This window comes from Bufo gargarizans, chromosome 1, assembly GCF_014858855.1.
Source record: "Bufo gargarizans isolate SCDJY-AF-19 chromosome 1, ASM1485885v1, whole genome shotgun sequence".
NCBI classification, from domain to species: domain Eukaryota; kingdom Metazoa; phylum Chordata; class Amphibia; order Anura; family Bufonidae; genus Bufo; species Bufo gargarizans.
In genome coordinates this window covers 56,617,083-56,643,408 of record NC_058080.1, presented here as the reverse complement: position 1 = coordinate 56,643,408, position 26,326 = coordinate 56,617,083, and positions in this window count along the sequence as shown.

Below are 26,326 nucleotides of genomic sequence, written 5' to 3'. Positions count from 1 at the left end.
AAGTGGGGTTCTGTGACTTTACTGTGTATATTATGACCCACAGGCTATACAAAGGAGAAATGCCCATCCCTAGATTCAATTGCTAGGAGTAGGCTGGTTCCACCCCTCTGATCTGGGAGTGTGTAGAGAAAAGAGTCATGTGTGAAAGTTGCAGACAGAGATTCACCAGCCTTGTCAACCTACCGTATATCAGCAAAAGTGATTCTAAGTCAATCCAGCCTCTGCAGGACAAAAGCATGAACTTTGCAGAAGGTTGAGGGCCGCTTTAAGGGACAGTGCATGGAAAAAATGACAGTGAAGGTAATGCATGCATGTGGTGCCGTGGACTTCACTGCATTTGGTTGGGAGAAGCTTCAGGCACCCTTCCAAACTTCTGAGAAAGACTGGCCAACTGTTAAAACACAACACCCCACAGTTGGGCATTGTAGTACTGTATTGAGAGTGAGAATTTATTGTGAGAAAGAATTTGCACCCCTTTGACCCAATTTGGAAGTTTCCTTGGTATTACTGGAAAGAGACTCAGAGAAGTAGCCATTGTACAGTCTAGATCCCTATGTGTATGCAATTTGTAAAACCTGAACTCATTCTTGCAAGTGGCTGTGTGTGCCATCTGCTTTAGTAAAGTATAGTGGAATTGTTATCCCAAAACTGGCCTTATCATTGCCCTGCACCCTGCACAGCCAAACCATTGCTCTTTTTCGCCAGTACCTCAAGGGAACCCTGCCTTGCACCTCAAAACCTGCTGACATCAAGGACACCCCACCTACCACCAGGCAGGAGGCTACAGACAAGGGTGTGCCCCAAGGGTGCATCTTTCCCTTCACTGAGTGAGGACCGCTACAGTGACGACTACTATTCTTATCATTGCCACTACTACAACTCGCGTCCTCTCAGCTTTTCCCTCCCGGGCTCACTGCACATACCACCTCTCCATACATAGTGGCTGGTGGACAGTGTTCAGGGGAGCACCGTTCTGGAGATAGCTGTGAGTCTTAGAGATGGAACCCGCATCTGTCAAACATTTATGGCAGGTCCGGTGAATATGCCAAAAATATCTAAAGTGAAAAGACCATCTCTAATCTATATGTACAGAAAACCTCTAAAACTGCAGACTATGCTTGTTCATTTATCCAGTAGAGTTAAGCTGAAAGTTAAGATGTTTCCTAGCTCTACTTGTCTTTCCCATGACACCAGCACGACAATCAGCCTAAGGCCACAGCAGTGAGAAAACAATTCTTCTAAGTGAATGGAGATATTATAGCTTTCTATGGGGCAGGGTAACGTGGCATAAAAAGGACAGAATGACAGATGCACAGCAGCTTTTAAACCAAAAGAGCATGCCCTGAATGTTCAATGCACCATGCAATGAACACTAAGCAGGCAGCACATTCTCAGCCATGCTAGATCAACTACGATTTTCCCAGCAAGTGAAGCCTTCACCCCTAGCGTCAGTCCCCAGTCGTGCTGTCTGGGACATGTTCCCCTTAGGCAGGATAAGTCTCAGGCTAAAAACTGAGCTGATTATTCCTAAATGATGGGCGCTAGGCCATGAAAGAAAAGTCTGAAAAGATGTATCACCCACATGTGACACCTTGGAGGTTCATTCCATGTGACATGTTGAATGAACTATTCTAGGTAGTGCAGTTTTCTACCGAATGACCTGTGATCTAATACGAGTACGGCACAGGCATCCAGCCACATCCAGATGTCAATTACGACTGAGGGAATTATTAAGCATAGGTACAGACTTGCATTTTTTGGTATTGATGCTTTTCTTTTGTGTTTTTGGGGCATTATCCACACTGTAGGGAGAGAGCAGGGACCAACTGAACTGTGTAAAGCCTGGATAATAGGAGCTATTATATTACACCTTGCTGCACTAATTGTGGATACAAAGAGCTCTAATACTACAGATTTTAGGTTGTTTGTATTCTTTTATACATAAGTACATCCGTTAATCCTTAGTTGTGTAATTGGGGTGAAATTGCTGCCTGATACTACAAATTTTTAGGTGCTCACGTTCTCTTATATACAGGGAGTGCAGAATTATTAGGCAAATGAGTATTTTGACCACATCATCCTCTTTATGCATGTTGTCTTACTCCAAGCTGTATAGGCTCGAAAGCCTACTACCAATTAAGCATATTAGGTGATATGCATCTCTGTAATGAGAAGGGGTGTGGTCTAATGACATCAACACCCTATATCAGGTGTGCATAATTATTAGGCAACTTCCTTTGCTTTGGCAAAATGGGTCAAAAGAAGGACTTGACAGGCTCAGAAAAGTCAAAAATAGTGAGATATCTGGCAGAGGGATGCAGCACTCTTAAAATTGCAAAGCTTCTGAAGCGTGATCATTGAACAATCAAGCGTTTCATTCAAAATAGTCAAGAGGGTCGCAAGAAGCGTGTGGAAAAACCAAGGCGCAAAATAACTGCCCATGAACTGAGAAAAGTCAAGCGTGCAGCTGCCAAGATGCCACTTGCCACCAGTTTGGCCATATTTCAGAGCTGCAACATCACTGGAGTGCCCAAAAGCACAAGGTGTGCAATACTCAGAGACATGGCCAAGGTAAGAAAGGCTGAAAGACGACCACCACTGAACAAGACACACAAGCTGAAACGTCAAGACTGGGCCAAGAAATATCTCAAGACTGATTTTTCTAAGGTTTTATGGACTGATGAAATGAGAGTGAGTCTTGATGGGCCAGATGGATGGGCCCGTGGCTGGATTGGTAAAGGGCAGAGAGCTCCAGTCCGACTCAGACGCCAGCAAGGTGGAGGTGGAGTACTGGTTTGGGCTGGTATCATCAAAGATGAGCTTGTGGGGCCTTTTCGGGTTGAGGATGGAGTCAAGCTCAACTCCCAGTCCTACTGCCAGTTTCTGGAAGACACCTTCTTCAAGCAGTGGTACAGGAAGAAGTCTGCATCCTTCAAGAAAAACATGATTTTCATGCGTCCAAGTACTCCACAGCGTGGCTGGCAAGAAAGGGTATAAAAGAAGAAAATCTAATGACACGGCCTCCTTGTTCACCTGATCTGAACCCCATTGAGAACCTGTGGTCCATCATCAAATGTGAGATTTACAAGGAGGGAAAACAGTACACCTCTCTGAACAGTGTCTGGGAGGCTGTGGTTGCTGCTGCACGCAACGTTGATGGTGAACAGATCAAAACACTGACAGAATCCATGGATGGCAGGCTTTTGAGTGTCACTGATTTGTTTTTGTTTTGTTTTTGAATGTCAGAAATGTATATTTGTGAATGTTGAGATGTTATATTGGTTTCACTGGTAAAAATAAATAATTGAAATCGGTATATATTTGTTTTTTGTTAAGTTGCCTAATAATTATGCACAGTAATATTCACCTGCACACACAGATATCCCCCTAAAATAGCTAAAACTAAAAACAAACTAAAAACTACTTCCAAAAATATTCAGCTTTGATATTAATGAGTTTTTTGGGTTCATTGAGAACATGGTTGTTGTTCAATAATAAAATTAATCCTCAAAAATACAACTTGCCTAATAATTCTGCACTCCCTGTATAGGTACATCCATTCTTTCTCGATTCTGGGGTGAAATTGTGGCCTGATACTACAGATTTTAGGTTGTTCACGTTCTTTTATACGTAATACAATCTTTAATCCTTAATTTTGTAATTGGGGGAAAATTGTGGCCTGATACTACAGATTTTAGGGTGCTCACGTTCTTTTTCACATAATTCAATCCTTTAATCCTTGATTCCATAATTGGGCGTGAAATTGCGACCTAATAGTACAGATTTTTGGGATGCTTACGTTTATATATAAGTACATCCATTCATCCTTGATTCTGGGGTGAAATTGATGCCTGACACTATTGCTATTTTACAGTACAGTATGTCGAACAGACAGGTGCCAAGCCCTTGTACGGGAACGGTCAGTGGCAAAAATGTTTCTGGAGCTGGCAGTCATGGGGACACTACTTGTATAAGCGTTTAATAGAACAGGTTCTGTAGACATCTATGTGGAATTAGCTGACGATGGTGTAAGAGTAGTGCGCTCTTTCACGCTATAGTAGGATCTTGGGCCTCTGCACGGTTCTTTATACCTGACGCTAACATCGACCTGTAAGGCTGAGTTCACACTTGAGTTATTTGGTCAGTCTTGGCCCCATGACTGCCCAAAGAAGTGACGTGTGCAGTGATTCTAAGAGTGACGCCTGTCATCTGCATGTCATACTAACTGACATTGTTATTTCACTACCACGGCAGACTCCCTATGCGTGTTTTACAAGGCATAGTGTTCTACACTACTATACAAGCTTTCTGCAGCCAGGAAATAGCCGTTTTTTAACGTGATTCGTCACAAATAATTTTGGATCAAATCGAATCTTTGTAAACTTAGCTCATCTGTCGTCACCACTATACTTTCCCTCCGTGGTCTTACTACTTACAGGTAGTCTCACCTGCAGTGGTGAACATACATTTTACTTGCTGGCATCTTACAGCGGCGTAAAAGCACAGTACATGACATCATCATCATAACATGGCGTATTAGAGATGAGCGAAGTTATGAAAAATTCAATTCAGCTGCTTCGTCGAATTTCACAAAGAAATTTGATTCGTGACAAAATAGATTGTCACAAAGCACCCTTTTTTGCATGTAGCGAGCGCAATTGCGTCATTGAACCCCTCAGATGCTGCGTTCATCACTGATCTGGGCATCTGAGGCTATCATTTTAGGCCTTTCAGGGGTTAATCAGGGAGTAAAAATAAAGAAATAAAAAAAGTACTCACCTTATCCATTTGCTCAGGTAGAGGCTGTCGCGGCCATCTTGATTAAAGACACCACGTCAAACGTCACCCTGCGGGAGAGCATTACTGTAGTTGCTGTGGTGGACACAGAAAGGATGTTCAATAGAAACAGCAGGGGGCACTACATTAACATTATTCCTGGATTTTCTAGGCATATCGACATTTTTTATAAGTGTAAGTACAAAAGATTTTTATAATAATGGTCTGGTGTTAACTGTCATTCCTTAAAGGGAATCTGTCAGCCCGCCAAACTCACTGGATTACCTTTGCAGTAGGTCCATGTGGTCACCCATAGTGTTCAGATGTGCCTTCTTAGACTTCCTTCTCTTGGTATTGCAAGCACTAGACCACTGGAGGCCAGGGTATGATGTTTCCAGTGATGGCGATGTCAGTTCCCTTTGATTCATGGACCTTATCAATGAAACTATCAAATAGCTGGGTTTGCAACTTCCTCTCATCCTGGTCATAGTCAGTAATAGTGATGAGCAGCAGGGCTCATATTCAAATTCGCCATATTTCGCAAATATTTTGTAGAATATTCGCGAATTTGAATATTCGTTAGTAGTAGTATTGATTGCGAATTTTCGTAATCAGAATTTTCGTGATGCAAATTTTTGTAATGAGAATCAATGAGATCGTGAAAACTCAGATCCGATAGTATATTTTAACCCCCAGGCATTCCCATGGTGACGGGGACTCTTGTCGGGGAGGAGTATGCCAATGTGGAACAACTGTACAGATTAAAAAATAATATTCATAATATTCTAAAACAAGAATATATAGCAATATAGCGAATATTCGAAAAAAAAAAAAATGTACTGTAGAACAATTTAGCTAATATAGTGCTACTTCAGATGAGAAATAATTTCAAACTATTAGACAAAGAATATTATAGCATTATATAAGCTAAATTGTTCTATATTCGTTTTTTTCCGAATATTCGCTATATTGCTATATATTCTTGTTTTTGAATCTTTTTGTTTTCATGATCTCATTGATTCTCATTACGAAAATTCTCATTACAAAAAGCCTTCTCATTGGCCCACAAACAAGCTAGAAGCAGGGAGGGATCATGTGTACTGATTAAAAAATATTTGTGATCAACACTAGTCAGGAACCTGCTCTTAGTTAGTAAAAGCCCATTCTTAGAGCAGGAGCACTCTAGGAAGTTATGCTTCTATAGACTTAGCACCTTCATCACCATCATCAAAAAACAGTGGCAGTTGTTAAGGAGTTAAACAATATATTTTGTTGGGACAACCTCTTGAATTAATACAATTATTTCTCGCTCACTGCAAACATTTTATTATTGATTTCCATTGAGTCTGCATAACACTCTATGCAGTGGGCTTCCCCTTGTGGTGTCTGCTAACAAGCATCATTTTGACAAGTACTGTAACTTTATGATGCTGCGAAGGGGATGTGGAGCTCTGAATCAAAAAAACTGTGAAACCTTTGACCCTGTAAAGAATTTTGGGCAAATATAAATGAAATAAAATGTTATAATAGGTTACATCTAGGGATGGACAGGTTTCTTGCCCTAAACCAACTACATTACCCCCTATATCCTTCCCAAACCTGCTGTTTGCTATTTTTCTAATTTCTCCGTCCTGCTCACTGAGATGGAAGTACATGCTCAGTTCCATCCTTCAACTGCCACCATCTGCAGTAGAAAGGACACTCCCCCTGAGAAAGTGCATGCCCCCTAAGCTGCCAGTTTGAAATACACTGACTAGCAAAAGGGTAACAATGTCTTTGGGGCTCCATATCTCATCATCCACTACAGCTTCCAACGTGAGACTTTCATCATTTTATAGACAATCATCTTGGCTATCTCCAACATAAATTGGACTTTTAACTATTTAGCATATGATTAGTTATGCAGATTCTTGGCGTGTAACTGCATTGTGACTGTTTTGCTCCTGGTGATAGAACAATCTTTTTTTTCTTCTATACTACAAATTACAACACCTGTCCTTACATTCCCTATAGCTCAGTGTGTTATTCGGTTAATTCCCAAGTGAAAGGTCACTGGTTCGAATCGAGGAGCAGCCATGAAGAAGATTTCTCAAAGAAAAGAGAAACAGCATCATCCAGCTCATTGATAGCGGTATCTCGGCCAAGAAAATTTCCAAACTGCATCATGTGAGCACCATGACAGTTGGAAGAATATAAAATGAAGTCCGTCCATCCATTCCACAGCCAAGAGGTGGACGTCCAGGCAAAATATCAGAGTCAACAAGTCGGCTAATCACAAGGTCTATCAGTTCTGGCGCAACAAACACGGCAGCGGAGGTGGCTCGTATGCTTCATAATAGGGAGATCACAGACATCCTATAGTGTTCCAGCAGGACAACGACCCGAAGCATACGTCAAGATTGGTGAAGAAATGGTTCAATGACAATGAAGGAGAGGTGCTGGATTGGCCTCCACAGTCCCCAGACCTCAAGCCAAATGAACACTTGTGGGTAGAGTTGAAGAAAAACCAGTAGTTTAGTGCTCTCATTAAGAGAAACAAAATAAGAGTATTGCAGGTTTGATACCTTTAAAGAATCTACAGTCTGATCAGTATGCACCAACATTGGGAACATGTAGAAGAGACCTGGGAATTTTTTTTTCGGTTGAGACATGCTTGAATCTGATCGAGAGCATGCCCAGAAGGATTCAGGCAGTGTTGTAAGCCAAAGGTGGATTTACAAAATAATACAAATTTAGAATTCTAGTAGCAAAACAGTCACAATGTAGTTACACTGACAAGAATCTGCATAACTAACCATATGCTAAACAGTTGCAAGTCCAATTTATTTATAAGATAGCCAAGATGATTGTCTATAACATGATGGTAGTCTCACGTTTGAAGCTGTAGTGGATGGTGAGATATGGAGCCTGAAAGTCAAAAGTTCAAAACATTGTTACTAGTGTTGGTCGAGCACCAAAGTGCTCGGGTGCTCAAGTAGAACACTTTGGGATGCTCGGGTGCTCTACTGCCACAGCTCTGCGGCGGTGTGCTGTTTGTCACCTAAGCAGATCAGTTTAAGCGCGGCCTGTTGCCGCTTCCCTACTGCAGTGCTACACTGCTTCCAGCTACTGACTAATGTCTGACTGGTGCTGCAAGATGATAATTCAGAGGTGGAAGTGGAGGAGGAGGCGGACGAGGAGAAGGATGGGTTGCAGCCACTAACGTAGGTGGTGGCGAAAGCCCTAATGGAAGTGGTAGCTGCAAGTAATGTCGCTGTCACCACCAGCTAATAAAAAATTACACTGAATTAATGTCACTGATATTTCAGATGTGCAAACGTTACACAGGAGATGTAGCGCAGGTAATGTAACTGTCCGCAGCGGACACCGTCTACAGATAAAGTATACTGGATGTCACAGATATTTTTAGGCTGCGCACACGTTACACAGGAGATGTAGCGCAGATAATGTCGCTTTCACCAGCGGCAAAAAAAATTACACTGAATGTCACTGATATTTCGGATGCGCTAACGTTATGCAGGAGATGTAGCGCAGGTAATGTCACTGTCTGCAGCGGACACCTGTCTACTGGAAAAAGTACACTGGATGTCACAGATATTTTTAGGCTGCGCACACGTTACACAGGAGATGTAGCGCAGATAATGTCGCTGTCTGCAGCGGCCAAACAATTGCAAGCTATTTAGCGCAGGTTGCGCTAATAATTATATTGCTGCCAGATACAACTATAGTCCTTAATAGGACTTTTGAGTCTCTAACAAGTTTTTTCAATAAAAATATTACTATTTCCCTACCTACTCTATCTTTCCCTAGCTCTCCCTGACTAAGACTGAGCCGAACACGTGTCATCGGGTGCTATATAGCACCCGATGACGCGTTCCGGCCAGCCAATCACTGTAATGCCAGTAACCAACATGGCTACGGCATTACAGTATGTGCCAGTACTTACCTGCATGTTTATTCGCTGCGTAACAGCCAACAAACGTGCAGGGAGGAGACTCGACGCTCTGTGTTCGGCTCCAGTAAAATTAGTGTTCGGCCGAGCATGCTCGCCCAACACTAATTGTTACCCTTTTGCTCGTCAGTGTAAATCTACAGTAGCAGAGCAATTGGAACAATGAATGTGGAGATCTCTGGATCCATGTGAGGTCCAGGGCCGGTTCTAGCTTTGTTAGAAAGAGATTGTCATGTCCTATTTGGTGTCTGATTTTCATTTTTCACATTAATCATGGGATAACCCCTTTAAACTGTGATTTTTCACTTAAAGCTACTGAGATGGGCTGCGTTCATCATTTGCTCCCAATTAGCTTGATATAATACATATGAATAAAAAAAAAGTAATACAAAAAGAATTCAATTTCTGAAGGCATTCCTGGGTTTTGTCTCCTTTCTATATCTCTTTCTCAGAGTCTATGGAATGAAGAGAGAGACAGATGCTTGAAATAAAGAAGGGAACGAATCACAATGTAGACAAACAGCGCAGCCACTTCAGTGCTTGCTACCAAATTCCCAGAACCACTTCAACCTGAAAAGTTTCAGACATCAAGTCTCCCAGCATGTTAAGCATTGAAATCCTTGCGCTTACCACAACCAAACGAAATCTGGTTGGTGGAGGGGCAGGTGAACATGGCATAGTTTGCAAATCTCCAATACAAAACTGTTGGCGGCTTTTCATTAATTCAAAATATTTCTTTGCAAATTCTGTGACACTCTCTACACACGTCTTTGTCCCCGCCAGGCAGCTTCTAATCTGGTATCTGGCACGTGATTACGTATTTACTACACAACTTGAGATGAGCTCAGATGTGGAAGAATAGCTTCATAAGAAATCCCTCCCGAATAGGCTTTTCTCATTTTTTTGTGTCGGGCCATTGTCCATAAAAATGTCCTCTATGTTTGCACAGGGAAGGAGAGAAAATTAAATGTAGAGAGAAAGAAAGCCCTTGTCCTGACTAAGACACTGTTTGCTCTAAAACACTTCGGAATCCAGATTAACGTCTTGGCGCATTTAAGTTCAAGTGAGGTCCTGGGACTGTTACTTGGGAAGGATTGCCAAGAGGGTGGAAGGGGGGTAAGGTAAGGAACGAGGAGGGAATTCTTCATCCATTTGGAAAAAACACGAAAACAACACAAACAAACAAGAAGAAACACAACAGAATCATATGTAAGGCTACTTTCACACTAGGGTTTTTGCTGGAAAAAAAGCTTCCGCTACTGATAATAAAACCATCTGCATCTGTTATGAACGGATCCTGTTGTATTATTTTTAACATAGCCAAGACAGATCCGTCATGAATTCCATTGAAAGTCAATCGGGGACGGATTCGTTTTTCCTATTGTGTCAGATTGTGTTAGAGACGGAGCTCAATACCGGAAAATATTAACGCTAGTGTGAAAGTAGCCTTACAAACTGTGGATTTAGGACTTTCTGCATGAAGATTGCCTAGTCCAGCTAAAAGCCGTCTCAGAGCCAAAAAAGTTTCCATCTTGTATGCAAAAATGGAGTCTAAGATCTCCTTGTCAATCCGAAGTGGCAAAAGTGCAAATACTGGCTTTTGGAGACTGTGTAGACCAGGCATGTCCAAACTGTGGCCCTCCAGCTGTTCCAAAACTACAACTCCCAGCATGCCTGGATAGCTTACAGCTATTAGGGCATGCTGGGAGTTGTAGTTTTGCAACAGCTGAAGGGACGCAGTTTGGACATGCCTGGTGTAGACTCAAAAGTGGATGAGTTTTCACAAATGTTCAAGTGATTTTCTGGGATTTTAATATTGATGATCTATCCTGATCTATCAGATCGGCAGGGGTCCGACACCCGGCACCCCTGACAATCAGCTGGTCAAATAGAAGGCTGCGCTCCATGCCAGTCAGACCCATGACATTGTGCCGGATGTCAGACCCCCGCCGATCTGATATTAATGACCTATCCCAAGTATAGGTCATCAATAGTGTTGAGCGAATCCATCCCGATGAAATGGAATTCGATCCGAATTTCAGGATAAATTCAATTTGCCGCGAAATCAAATTTCCTCATGCTTCGTGGTAGCGAATCGATTTTTCCTGAAATAGTGTAAAAAGTAAAAAAAATCATATTAACCTCCTTCATTTGCTCGCGACGGGCCAGCCATCGCCATCTTGATTGAAGAGCTTGCACGAAATCCCGTTCGCGTTGACGTATGATGTCACCATGCCGGCTGGTGTCATCTCGGGCCGCCCGTTGTGAGCAAATGGAGGAGGTAAGTATGATTGACACTATGTTTTTACTATCAGATGCCGCGATCATGTATGAACGCGGCATCTGAGGGACACAATGACGAGAGGCGGGACAATCGCTGATGACTGTCATTGCACCCACTACTTACAAAGAAATGCGCTTCGTGACAAAGTAATTTGTCACAAAGCAATTGTTTTTGTAAAATTCGGCTCATACTTTGCTCATCTCTAGTCATCAATATTAAAATCCTGGAAAACCCCTTTAAGTAGCATCGGAGTTTCTGACTGCCCGAGAGCGTTTTAGACTCTTTGCATTCCATATAGCATGTACAGTTTCCACCCCACTCTAATTAAAGGGATTGTCCAGGTTTTTGTTTTTTTAATCTGTCCCCCAGCCATAGGGACCTGTGGAGAAATCGATGCTCACCTGCTTCGAGACACTGAGCTGTGACTACCTGGATGGTGGGCTGTCGTCACTGGACTTACGGTCTTCGACTCTTAACTTCCTGTACACACCAGGTCCAATTATTACTTGATACTTCATAGGATCCCATTTTGTAGGATGTAGCCTGGCCTTGTGATGTTGGCGTAGAATGGAGTGTCAGCATTTTGTGGGGTGCAGTAGGAATAGTAGCATGGGTTCAACTTGTTTGTACAATATGGAGAACCTATTATTTAGCAGCGCACTGCCATAGTTTCTCCATGCACCATCGTATGGTGACTTGGAACAGATACCTGTCAAGGAGCAATGTCTCCAAAAGCGAAGGGCGGGGGCCTATAATAGGACATTCAATGAAGTGAACCTCTGTGTAAAATCAAAGGCCTTTGGGATCCTCTTTTTGGTGCCATATTATAGGTTTGTTCAACTCCGAGCTGGCCACATGTGTATTCAGCACCAAAAAGGTGCACATAGTCTGCTTAAAGGGGTTATCCAACCCCCAAAATGCCCCACCAAATGCCCAGGCCCCCCACAAAGATAGTACTAACCTCGCTCCCCGGCACCAGCGTAGCTCCTGATGCCCACACGGCCGCCACTGCATCTCCCCGTCGCGCAGATCAAAACTTCTAGTGTCGGGGGGGAGGGGGCAGCCAATAACAGATGGGTACCTAACACTAAACAGGACTGCATAAAATAAGCCTACAATGTTTGGGGCAGTGTGGGAACCAGCGATATTTATACTCTGCTCAGAAGCCATGGGCAGATGGCCAGGGAGTGCTCAATCTAAACAAATCAAAACATTACATTACATTTTCTTGCACTAAGTTTAGAGGGTAGCCCCCTCCTTTTTATTTGAGCACTTTCAATCCATCTACCTGGGGCTTCTGAGCAGAATATAAATATAGCTGGTTCCTACACCGCCCTGAACATTGTATGCTTAGCTTAGGCCCAGGAGAGGTCAGGAACCCATCTGCAGGAGGCACCTTGATGCTGGTAGATGGGCCCGACACACATTTGATCAAAAATGTGCGCAAAGAGCTTCTATTTTTCATGTATAGTAGGCATTGCACCACCGTAATCCAGAATAATCCCTAGTTCTATTGTTTGCATGTGTGATGGTGTGCTGCCATATGTTTTTTGTTTGCTGTCAGCACACCAACATAAGTTTCTGCATGGGCACCGGTCATGCATTGTGGAATATGTCAATGCTATATATAAGAAGTAGGAAGTATATATACCTGTGGGCAAAAAAAATCATATTCTTTCCTTTACACATACAATTTATTTTACCAATGGTTGTAAAAAGAGGCAAAAAGCAGAATAGTGCACACATGTAGCCGATGGCGACATCGTCCTCCTTCTCCTTCATTACCTGTGTTTGTCTTAACTTGGAAATCCCAACTGAAAGTCCCTGCAGTGCTAATTACTACTCTCCGTGCGCCACGTTACTATGAGGCGGCTCAGCAGACATTTCTGCTCAGTAGCAGCTCCGGCGTGCGGTTACAGGAGACATTCATCAGCCTGACATCCTCCCGTTTTTACGTTCATAATGATACTTTTTAGAATAATGTAAAACAACACGACTGTAATTCAGAAAATTCCAAATTCATAAATATTGAATTTGTGATTTATTACCTGGGAGAATGAACAGCTTGAGGCTTCAGACGTTTATTACAGCGACGGAGGAGGGCAGATGTTCGACTCAATAGCCGCTTGTTGGGGGGAACAATGGGAAGCAGTCAATAGAGACCGCTACATATGTGGCCTTCTTATGTACAACACGAGGGCGAACATTTCCTACTTCATCGTTGATCTCTTTTTGTTTTGGTTTTTTTTCTACTAGAAATTTACTAGACTTGTTCCATAATGAACCTCGATGAACCTGGAGCACTAGCACAGGGCTGGCTTATGACGGGTTTATTATAACTTTATTATAAGCTTGTTCTAATACACACACAAGAGGTCTTAACCAGTAGCAATCCCAGCTTTCTCGGGCAATCTCAACTCAAAATATTATATGAGCACCTTCCAGTCATGATGCATGAATTATAGTAGGAGACTTTTTGGGCTCCTGGATTTGGGTGTGGACCTCTCCCTCTCTGCATTTCCCAATGGCTATGCTCCTTTTAGTCTGCTTGCCCAGCGTATTGATTTGCAAGGTTATTTAGGCAATGTTATTTGGTCACTGCGTGGTAGTGGCATTTAGGCACCATCACACAGTGGTATCTAATTGCCTATTAGTGGCACAGATTGCACACACCTAGGGGGACATTTATTAAGACCGGTGAAATATACGTCGGTCATAATCTCTTTACGCTGCCAGTGGATGCAGGACTCCACATGACTTTGGCTGTTGCTGCGGCCGGCCGTGAGACATGCTTTAAACTACGCCAGCACGGAAAACAATGAATGAGACGGGCTGACCCGCCCGTTTGCTTCTCCGCCCCCTTTATCCGCCACTTTCCAAAAGTGTCACAGATTTTGTCGCAAAATACCTTTGCAACAAAATCTGCGCTCTAATTATACAAAAAACGGGCATAAATCAAATAGTAAATGACCGCCATAGTGTGTAATATATTAGTTAGTTAATTGCACATTATATGACAGTATCAATTTGGCACTATATGGTACACCTTATGGAAATTAGCCCATAAAACCACCACTAGACGTATATTACACAATGCCCAGCCACTCTTGTCTCAATTTTCAAGCCTCCTTATTCCTCTTCTTTAAAGGTGGTTCTGCCATGATTGGTGTAAAAAAAATAATATTAAATCAGACATCATATAGGACATGGCAATCCCTTTCTAACAAAGCTAGAACCAGCCCTGATCCAGAGATATCCACATTCATTGCTCTGTTAGATTTATGTCAAGCTGGCAGCTTAGGGGGTGTGTCCTTTCTGCTGCAGTTCTCTCTCTACCACAGCTTAGGGGGCATGTCCATTCTGCTGCAGTTCTCTTCCTGTAACTGGAGCTTTTGACAGCACATATGGCAGTTGAAGGATGGAACTGAGCATGTGTGACCCCATCAGTAGGTGGACATACACAGGCATGGGATTCAATCGGTTTCCTCCAGTTCTCCAGATCCGGTTATTAAAATTACAACTGGATCGGAGACCCGTGTTACTAGCTGAGTCCCGATCCGGTGCTCTGGTGGCGGCAGGGCAGCTGGAGATGTTCTCTTCCATTGCTTCGCGCGCAGCTAATAGTTTAGCTCTTTAGTTGGGTGGTGTGTGTGTGTAGTGTATATATGGTGTACTTATGTGTGTTGCATACTGTATATATGGCGTATGTATATGTAAACGTGTGTCGTGAGGCCGCATGTCCGCCGTTCAGTAGGGAACCTGTTAAAAATTTTAATCCCACCCCGGGACATACACATTACCATACAGATTAAACACCAGGGGGCACCATTATAATAAAGTAAAGAGAATATCTAATATTCTTGTAACAGAAAGTAAAATAGAAAAAATAGTTTTTCAGGCTAATTAAATATTAAAATCATATTTAATGGTGGCAGAAGCCCTTTAGAGGTGGCTTTCCTAGACTTCAGAATCAATGGACGGCCCATAAGGATATTTGCTCATTGGTAAGCAGAATGAGGCACAGCCATAACCTTATCCATGGCACTGTGCTTATGTAAATAGTGCAGTCACTCCTTAATTCTCCCAAGAGGCAATGGGTAGTAGTGATGAGCGGCAGGGGCAATATTCGAATTTGTGATATTTCACGAATATTCACCATATATTCGCAAATTCGAGAATTCGTTATCTCCAGTCATTATTTTCTTGATTGAGGAAATCGGCAATTGAAAAATTTGCGATAAAAATTCGTATTACGAAAATTTGCAATCAACACTACTCCTAAAGTCAAAGATATTGCAGCCTTCTCATTGGCCCACAAGCTAGAAGCAGGGAGGGTTCATGTGTACTGATATTTAGAATATCACTATATTCTAAATATTCGTGAATTCTGATATGACCAAGTTGTGGTGATGACCGAACTGTGCAGTAGTTTCAGCAAATTGCAGACTTCAAAAATGTTATATTGCAATCAAGTTACCGTACATCATTATCATTATTTGTGTAACCAGCTACGTCCTTCTTTTCTTCCCCATATTTTGTGTCATTCCTCCATTATTCCTACTGCAAGTTTATGAATGAATTGGAAACAGTCTGCTATAAAGGTTCATGTCACGAACCAGTGGTTGTGAACCCACTGTGCCACGTGTCCTACCTCCTCTAAGGGCGTTGTCTAAGTGAACCCCTCGATCTTCACAGTACCCCTGATGGTGGGGATAGACTTTCCCAAGGGGAACCCCAGGTCGCTATCTCTTGAGGAGGACAGGCACACGAGGCAGCTGGTCCAGGCGGACCAGGAGGTACCTGAGAAAGGTACCAGAGGTGCAAGTGTTGTCAGCAGGCTGCGTCGTAATCAGGAGCAACGGTGCAGGACCGAGGACGAGGCAGAGGTGGAGTCAGACAGGCAATAGGTCAGGGCAGGTGGCACAGTTACAGCTCAGGCAATCCGGATCGGCAACAGGAGAGTCAAGGTAAGCAGGCAGGGATCAAACAGGTAGCAGAGTCCAGGAATACAAGTACAAGTCAGGAACACAGTCGGATAGCCTTAGCAGGACACAGGACCTTGACACTGAGGCATCTGGGAAGGGGGCTGAGCCATTTATTTATGTGCAGGAGGGCTAGGATTGATCAGCGAGGTCACATGACCTAACCCATAAAGCCCAGGAAGTGACACACACCTACACTTAAGGAAGTGCTGCAGGAAACCAGCAGCAAGCATGCTGTGGCTAGGGCTGAGAGGAAACTGTGGAGCGGATCCCAGAACAACCATACCTACACAGACAGAGCCCAGGACTGCAGCGGTGAAAGGGAAGCACTGGCAGCAGATCACCGCTGAACACGATGCCCGGGATGGTGGCGGTAAGCAGGGGAACAGCGGCACACAGCAGCCACGGTTACAGTTCATCTGGGTGTTACCAGTTGAGGGTGTGTCCCATCACAGTCTGACACTGGCAGCACTGATTTGATAGTGTTAGACTGTGCAGTGACACCCCCCAACTGGTAATACCCAGATGGGGCTTTGTTGTAAACTGCTAGTAATTCATTCATAGACTCCTTGAAGGAATAATAGAGGAATGTCATAACAAAGAGGAGATGCTCCAGAATTGTATTACATGGGAAAGTAGGTATTAAAAAACGGACAGGAGAGCTGACAGGTTGTCCATAATTATACAAAAGGGTTGGTGTTCTTTCCAGAAGCAGCGCCACTCTTGTGTGTGGTACTATAGCTCATCTTCAAATTGTCCAATAGTCAAAAGATTTGTATTATTATTAGTAATGGAGGCCATAAGAATAAAAATTAGAATTTTGGCAACTGTGTCAAGAGAAATGGTGGTCAGCAAAATGTATGCTAAACGTCTGGCTCAGAGAATACCTACAAGTTGGTGTAGGCTGTGTGCGTGACAAAATGAAGACCACCACCCCCAGCAATTTCTAAATGCCATACTTTACCTGGTACACAATAATCTATCCCCCACATATCAATGCATCAGTGAATATTATAACCCTAGGAAAACTGGAGATGGAGCAGATGATGGAGATGAAGCAGAGGATGGTGCAGCACCAATGCCATGGTACCAGACTGTCATCCTACTGGGCAAATCCTTCTAAAAATTTGTCAACATATCGATTTCAGTCTTTTGTAAAGGTATTTAGCCAAAGAAAATTATGGTATTGGATCTTAAACTAGGAAATGTGGTAGAGTACTAGTGGACAATATATTGATGGGTAGGGTTATTTAGACATCTCTATGGCTTATTCCACCTTGGTCGTTGTGTGGTTATGAGACTTAGGCTCTGAATAGTTTTGTTAATTGTACACCATATGACAATATTATTTGGCCACTACATGTAATGGTTGGTACCCTCTTTTGCCCAAATCTTCATGCAGGGGAAAGTTGGTGGCTCTATAGCACTGTTGGTGTCCAAAAATGTAAACCAACCAAAGGCAACATCTAAAGGGGGTTTGTGTAAGTTCTTCTTGTTTGCATGGGTTTCCTCCACGTTCTCCAGTTTTAGGCCACACTCTAAAATCATACTAGTGATATAATTGGCTTCCTAAGAAATTGGCCTGTGTGGATGTTTATGTTTGAAGTAGGGAAATTAGACTGGGAGCCCTGGTGGGACAGGGAATTACGGGAATGGTGACAATCTCTGTAGACCTCCATTAAATATGTTGCTGTCATATAAGAAACACTTATAGACTTCAGACTTCATTGAAAGTAATTTTGTGTTGGGTCTTCATATGGGATGACATGCCCTCTCGAAAAAGACTAACTCATAGAGCTGGGTGTTGATGTTCTAAGCAATTAAAACAATCAGAAACGACGACAAAAAATATCTGGTAAAGATACAGTCCTGATCAAAAGTTTAGGACCACTTGAAAAATGGCAAAAAATCATACTTAGCATGGCTGGATCTTAACAAGGTTCCAAGTAGAGCTTCAACATGCAACAAGAAGAAATGGGAGTGAGACAAAACATTTATTGAGCATTCAATTTAATGAAAACAACGAATAAACTGAAACAGGCTGTTTTTCAGCTGATCAAAAGTTTAGGACCACACCTCCCAAAAAAATTATAAACCGCCCCAAAACAGAAATCCAACTTCCAAACATGAACTCAGTAATGAGTAGCTCCGCCGTTATTGTTTATCACTTCCAAAAAAAAATTCGGCATGCTTGATGCAAGCGTTTCCATGAGGTGAGTGGGAACATTTCTCCAAGTGGTGAAGACGGCCGCACGAAGGCCATCTACTGTCTGGAACTGTTGTCCATTTTTGTAAACTTCCCTTACCATCCATCCCCAAAGGTTCTCAATTGGATTTAGATCAGGAGAACACGCAGGATGGGCCAAAAGAGTGATGTTATTCTCCTGGAAGAAGTCCCTTGTCCAGCGGGCATTGAGTACTGTAGCGTTGTCCTGTTGAAAAACCCAGTCGTTACCACACAGACGGGGGCCCTCAGTCATGAGGAATGCTCTCTGCAACATCTGGACATGTTTGGTGCTCTCTTGCAAAGTCCAAACGAGCAGTTCTGTGGCGTTCAAGGAGACGAGGTCTTTGAAGACGTGTTTTGTTTTTGAAGCCCTTCAGTCTCAGATGCCGTCTGATGGTTATGGGCCTGCAGTCAGCACCAGTAAGGGCCTTAATTTGGGTCGAGGATCGTCCAGTGTCCAGCCAATTGGATCCTCTGGCTCAGTGCTGGTGAAATTTTTTGGGGTCTTCCAGTTGACTTTTTTGTTCCATAACCCTCAGGATCATTTAAGAAATTCCAAATGACTGTCTTACTGCGTCCCAACTCAGCAGCGATGGCGCGCTGTGAGAGACCCTGCTTATGCAGTTCAACAACCCGACCACATTCAAAAAGGGAGTTTTTTTGCCTTTGCCATCACAAAGTGTGACTACCTGACAGAAAATGACAATGAATCCACATCTTTGCACAGATTTGGCCTTTTAAAGGCATGTGGTCCTAAAATTTAGATCAGCTGAAAAACAGCCTGTTTCAGTTTAATCGTTATTTTCAATTAATTGAATGCTCAAAAAATGTTTTGTCTCACTCTCATTTCTTCTTGTTGCATGTTGAAGCTCTACTTGGAACCTTGTTAAGATCCAACAATGTAAAATATGATTTTTTGCCATTTTTCAAGTGGTCTTAAACTTTTGATCAGGACGGTACTAATACCACTAAAATGGTACAAATAGCGGACTTCAGTGGCCAAAAAAATGTATAAATTACTCGTAAACCACGTGATATCACCAAGGGAACGTTCACATTGTGCTACCGGTAATGACCCACCACAGTGTAGGTGACAGGTGCATGTTCAATGGCCGCTCTTAATAAACCCTCGAGCTCTCTTAGGCCATATTAGATGCTGGAAGAAATTGTGTGAGCTTATGTTTAGTGTACAAGAAGGATTAGTGCCATTCTTCAAGAGCTGGGCGCAAGAGCATTGTAAATTGTAAACCTTCAGGAATGTCCTTAATTCCTGTCTCAGTAACTCAGCAGATAAGAGGAATTTGTAGGAACGATTAAAAGTGGGTTAATCCAGCCATGTTCCTTGACTATGGATTGCAGGCTGGAGCCATAATAATTGCCAGTGCACCTATATACACAGATTAAAAAGAAATATACGCTCAGTGGTGGTCAGCGCCCATCTCTTAAAAACTCCTCTCCTATACATCAGTAATCATCTTCTCTGTATGCACATGGGGGGCTGGTTCAGTCCAATCTATTCATTAATATTAATAAATGAGCTAGGAGGTCAACTGTCGGGAGTATCAGGCTCTTAGAGTATGGTCAGATAGTAGACAGAGAAGTCATGTTTACTGTATGCACAATATTCAAAAACCTGAGAGAACAACACATGGTACCAGGAGTGGTAACTAAATCATGTCAGACCCAAGGTGGTGGAGTGAACTATTGCCACTTGTTGTCTTGCCTTGTTGTCATTGAATTTGACATGTTTTTTTCAGCTCGCCGCAGGTCCAGAGTTCTCCATATATAATTTCGAGTGAATCGAAGTAAATAAAGTGGACTTCAATCCGAATCTCAGGAAAAAATAGATTTGTCACGTAGCCAAATTTCCTTGCGCGTCGTGGTAAAGAATCGATTTTTCCTGAAATGGCGGTACAAAAAAAAAAAAAAATACTCACCTCATCCATTTGCTCGCAGAGAGGTCGTTGTGGCCATCTTGATTGAAGAAAACGCACCAAATCTCAGTGATGACGTCACTTCTCCCTTCTTCAATCAAGATGACCATGTCAGCCTCTCCGCATGAAAATGGATGAGGTATGTATTTTTTTTGTTTTTAAACCCTGATTAAACTCTAAAAGGTCTCAATGTGACTGTCAGATGTCGCGATCAGCGTTGAACCGAGGGGTTCAATGATTGGGGGGGAGCGACGTGATAGGCATTCTCCATCATTGCGCCCGTTACATACCATGGAATGGGATTTGTAACAAGCTAATTCGTAACAAATCGAATTTCTTTGTGAACTTTGGCGAAGCAGCCGAATCAAATTTTTTGATAACTTCGCTCATATCTATCTATGTCCATGTTGACATCTTTTATTGTGTTGGCTCTGGTGGATCTCTAGAAAAAGGTGTAATTTGGCTGGTGCCCAGTCTGGGATGGCAATTGGGGAGTACAACCCCCGGTCCCAATGATTGGATGGGAGTTACATGGTGATTAGGCCCAGTAGAGCGTAAGAATACATAAACATGGGTGGAGTAGTCTTGATAAGAGGTTGACCTTCTCGCCAATGGGAGTAGAGCGGGAGCCTGTTAGTGACTAAATGCCCTTGTGAAAGGCCGGATTGTGCTATAGGAAGCACTGCAGCTAAAGAGTAGACGTCAACATATTGAGAATGTGTCTCTCCACGCGGTCTTTACAGCGGGTGAGGAGTGCGTCTCCACAAGGAAAGAGTCTGTGAGGTGAGCGATGGAAGATTATATTATTAGGTTGCCTGTAGTGCAGGCCTGCTGAGAAGCCATGCCAAGCTTGTCAAGAATATACCCCAGGTAAGAACCATTATAAGGCCTCATGTACACAACCGTCCAAGTTGCATCCTCATTTTTTGGGGACCAATAGACTTCAATGGGCCCCTGGCTCACATTTTTTGCGGCCAAGTATCAGAAATGTTTTTGCGGAAAGGACATACGGCTGAGGAGAACACATGGTTACTCAATATTTTATATAATTTTGCGGATCCGTGGTTTGCGGGCCGCAAAAAGGACATGGTTGTGTGCATGAGGCCTAATGACTAGAGTTGAGCGAACACCTGGATGTTCGGGTTCGAGAAGTTCGGCCGAACATCCCGGAAATGTTCGGGTTCGGGATCCGAACCCGACCCGAACTTCGTCCCGAACCCCATTGAAGTCAATGGGGACCCGAACTTTTCGGCACTAAAAAGGCTGTAAAACAGCCCAGGAAAGAGCTAGAGGGCTGCAAAAGGCAGCAACATGTAGGTAAATCCCCTGCAAACAAATGTGGATAGGGAAATGAATTAAAATAAAAATTAAATAAATAAAAATTAACCAAAATCAATTGGAGAGAGGTTCCATAGCAGAGAATCTGGCTTCCCGTCACCCACCACTGGAACAGTCCATTCTCAGATATTTAGGCCCCGGCACCCAGGCAGAGGAGAGAGGTCCCGTAACAGAGAATCTGTCTTCATGTCAGCAGAGAATTAGTCTGCATGTCATAGCAGAGAATGAGGCTTCACGTCAGCCACCACTGCAACAGTCCATTGGCATATATTTAGGCCCAGCACCCAGGCAGAGGAGAGAGGTCCCGTAACAGACAATCTGGCTTCATGTCAGCAGAGAATCAGTCTGCATGTCATAGCAGAGAATCAGGCTTCACGTCAGCCACCACTGCAACAGTCCATTGGCATATATTTAGGCCTAGCACACAGGCAGAGGAGAGGTTCATTCAACTTTGGGTAGCCTCGCAATATAATGGTAAAATGAAAATAAAAATAGGATTGAATGAGGAAGTGCCCTGGAGTCCAATAATATATGGTTATGGGGAGGTAGTTAATGTCTAATCTGGACAAGGGACGGACAGGTCCTGTGGGATCCATGCCTGGTTCATTTTTATGAACGTCAGCTTGTCCACATTGGCTGTAGACAGGCGGCTAAGTTTGTCTGTAATGACGCCCCCTGCCGTGCTGAATACACGTTCAGACAAAACGCTGGCTGCCGGGCAGGCCAGCACCTCCAAGGCATAAAAGGCTAGCTCTGGCCACGTGGACAATTTAGAGACCCAGAAGTTGAATGGGGCCGAACCATCAGTCAGTACGTGGAGGGGTGTGCACACGTACTGTTCCACCATGTTAGTGAAATGTTGCCTCCTGCTAACACGTTGCGTATCAGGTGGTGGTGCAGTTAGCTTTGGCGTGTTGACAAAAGTTTTCCACATCTCTGCCATGCTAACCCTGCCCTCAGAGGAGCTGGCCGTGACACAGCTGCCTTGGCGACCTCTTGCTCCTCCTCTGCCTTGGCCTTGGGCTTCCACTTGTTCCCCTGTGACATTTGGGAATGCTCTCAGTAGCGCGTCTACCAACGTGCGCTTGTACTCGCGCATCTTCCTATCACGCTCCAGTGCAGGAAGTAAGGTGGGCACATTGTCTTTGTAGCGTGGATCCAGCAGGGTGGCAACCCAGTAGTCCGCACAGGTTAAAATGTGGGCAACTCTGCTGTCGTTGCGCAGGCACTGCAGCATGTAGTCGCTCATGTGTGCCAGGCTGCCCAGGGATAAGGACAAGCTGTCCTCTGTGGGAGGCGTATCGTCATCGTCCTGCCTTTCCCCCCAGCCACGCACCAGTGATGGACCCGAGCTGCGTTGGGTGCCACCCCGCTGTGACCATGCTTCATCCTCATCCTCCTCCACCTCCTCCTCATCCTCGTCCTCCTCGTCCTCCAGTAGTGGGCCCTGGCTGGCCACATTTGTACCTGGCCTCTGCTGTTGCCAAAAACCTCCCTCTGAGTCACTTCGAAGAGACTGGCCTGAAAGTGCTAAAAATGACCCCTCTTCCTCCTCCTCCTCCTCCTCCTCCTGGGCCACCTCCTCTTCCATCATCGCCCTAAGTGTTTTCTCAAGGAGACATAGAAGTGGTATTGTAACGCTGATAACGGTGTCATCGCCACTGGCCATGTTGGTGGAGTACTCGAAACAGCGCAACAGGGCACACAGGTCTCGCATGGAGGCCCAGTCATTGGTGGTGAAGTGGTGCTGTTCTGTAGTGCGACTGACCCGTGCGTGCTGCAGCTGAAACTCCACTATGGCCTGCTGCTGCTCGCACAGTCTGTCCAGCATGTGCAAGGTGGAGTTCCACCTGGTGGGCACGTCGCATATGAGGCGGTGAGCGGGAAGGCCGAAGTTACGCTGTAGCGCAGACAGGCGAGCAGCAGCAGGATGTGAACGCCGGAAGCGCGAACAGACGGCCCGCACTTTATGCAGCAGCTCTGACATGTCGGGGTAGTTGTGAATGAACTTCTGCACCACCAAATTCAGCACATGCGCCAAGCAAGGGATGTGCGTCAAATTGGCTAGTCCCAGAGCTGCAACGAGATTTCGCCCATTATCACACACCACCAGGCCGGGCTTGAGGCTCACCGGCAGCAACCACTCGTCGGTCTGTTGTTCTATACCCCGCCACAACTCCTGTGCGGTGTGGGGCCTGTCCCCCAAACATATGAGTTTCAGAATGGCCTGCTGACGTTTACCCCGGGCTGTGCTGAAGTTGGTGGTGAAGGTGTGTGGCTGACTGGATGAGCAGGTGGAAGAAGAGGAGGAGGAAGCCGAGAAGGAGGAGGTGGCAACAGGAGGCAAAGAATGTTGCCCTGCGATCCTTGGCGGCGGAAGGACGTGCGCCAAACAGCTCTCCGCCTGGGGCCCAGCTGCCACTACATTTACCCAGTGTGCAGTTAGGGAGATATAGCGTCCCTGGCCGTGCTTACTGGTCCACGTATCTGTGGTTAGGTGGACCTTGCCACAGATGGCGTTGCGCAGTGCACACTTGATTTTATCGGATACTTGGTTGTGCAGGGAAGGCACGGCTCTCTTGGAGAAGTAGTGCCGGCTGGGAACAACATACTGTGGGACAGCAAGCGACATGAGCTGTTTGAAGCTGTCTGTGTCCACCAGCCTAAATGACAGCATTTCATAGGCCAGTAGTTTAGAAATGCTGGCATTCAGGGCCAGGGATCGAGGGTGGCTAGGTGGGAATTTACGCTTTCTATCAAATGTTTGTGAGATGGAGAGCTGAACGCTGGCGTGTGACATGGTTGAGACGCTTGGTGACGGAGGTGGTGGTGGTGGTGTCGGTGGTACATCCCCTGTTTGCTGGGCGGCAGGTGCCAACGTTCCTCCAGAGGCGGAGGAAGAGGCCGAGGCGGCAGCAGCAGAATAGGCCGAGGCGGCAGCAGCAGAAGAGGTAGCAGGGGGAGCCTGAGTGACTTCCTTGGTTTTAAGGTGTTTACTCCACTGCAGTTCATGCTTTGCATGCAGGTGCCTGGTCATGCAGGTTGTGCTCAGGTTCAGAACGTTAATGCCTCGCTTCAGGCTCTGATGGCACAGCGTGCAAACCACTCGGGTCTTGTCGTCAGCACATTGTTTGAAGAAGTGCCATGCCAGGGAACTCCTTGAAGCTGCCTTTGGGGTGCTCGGTCCCAGATGGCGGCGGTCAGTAGCAGGCGGAGTCTCTTGGCGGCGGGTGTTCTGCTTTTGCCCACTGCTCCCTCTTTTGCTACGCTGTTGGCTCGGTCTCACCACTGCCTCTTCCTCCGAACTGTGAAAGTCAGTGGCACGACCTTCATTCCATGTGGGGTCTAGGACCTCATCGTCCCCTGCATCGTCTTCCACCCAGTCTTGATCCCTGACCTCCTGTTCAGTCTGCACACTGCAGAAAGACGCAGCAGTTGGCACCTGTGTTTCGTCATCATCAGAGACATGCTGAGGTGGTATTCCCATGTCCTCATCATCAGGAAACATAAGTGGTTGTGCGTCAGTGCATTCTATGTCTTTCACCGCTGGGGAAGGGCTAGGTGGATGCCCTTGGGAAACCCTGCCAGCGGAGTCTTCAAACAGCATAAGAGACTGCTGCATAACTTGAGGCTGAGACAGTTTCCCTGGTATGCATGGGGGTGATGTGACAGACTGATGGGGTTGGTTTTCAGGCGCCATCTGTGCGCTTTCTGCAGAAGACTGGGTGGGAGATAATGTGAACGTGCTGGATCCACTGTCGGCCACCCAATTGACTAATGCCTGTACCTGCTCAGGCCTTACCATCCTTAGAACGGCATTGGGCCCCACCATATATCGCTGTAAATTCTGGCGGCTACTGGGACCTGAGGTAGTTGGTACACTAGGACGTGTGGATGTGGCAGAACGGCCACGTCCTCTCCCAGCACCAGAGGGTCCACTAACACCACCACGACCATGTCCACGTCCGCGTCCCTTACTAGATGTTTTTCTCATTGTTATGGTTCACCACAACAACAAATATATTATTTGGCCCAATGTATTGTATTCAAATTCAGCGGGATATAAATTTGAGGCCTAGTATTTAGGCGCTGGGTGACCGGTATGGATTTAGTGACAGAATTAGACTTGGAAATACACAGTAGCGGGTGTGTGTGAAGTTATTCTGAATGACCCAATGTGCACCTTGAATATTATATACCCTTTTAGGGATAGATTTCAAATAGCTCTGATATAGCAGAAACCACTAAATTATGAAATTGCTAAATTGGGAATTGTATTTCAACCCAGAACAAGAAATGTGCTTGAACGGACACTAAATAACTCGCCCAGCTACAGCACTAAGGACAGATTTAGCTGGATATAAATTTGAGGCCTAGTATTTAGGCGCTGGGTGACAGGTATGGGTTTAGTGACAGAATTAGACTTGGAAATGCACAGTAGCGGGTGTGTGAAGTTATTCTGAATGTCCCTATGTGCACCTTCAATATGATCTACCCTTTTAGGGATAGATTTCAAATAGCTCTGATATAGCAGAAACCACTAAATTATGAAATTGCTAAATTGGGAATTGTATTTCAACCCAGAACAAGAAATGTGCTTGAACGGACACTAAATAACTCGCCCAGCTACAGCACTAAGGACAGATTTAGCTGGATATAAATTTGAGGCCTAGTATTTAGGCGCTGGGTGACAGGTATGGGTTTAGTGACAGAATTAGACTTGGAAATACACAGTAGCGGGTGTGTGTGAAGTTATTCTGAATGACCCAATGTGCACCTTGAATATTATATACCCTTTTAGGGATAGATTTCAAATAGCTCTGATATAGCAGA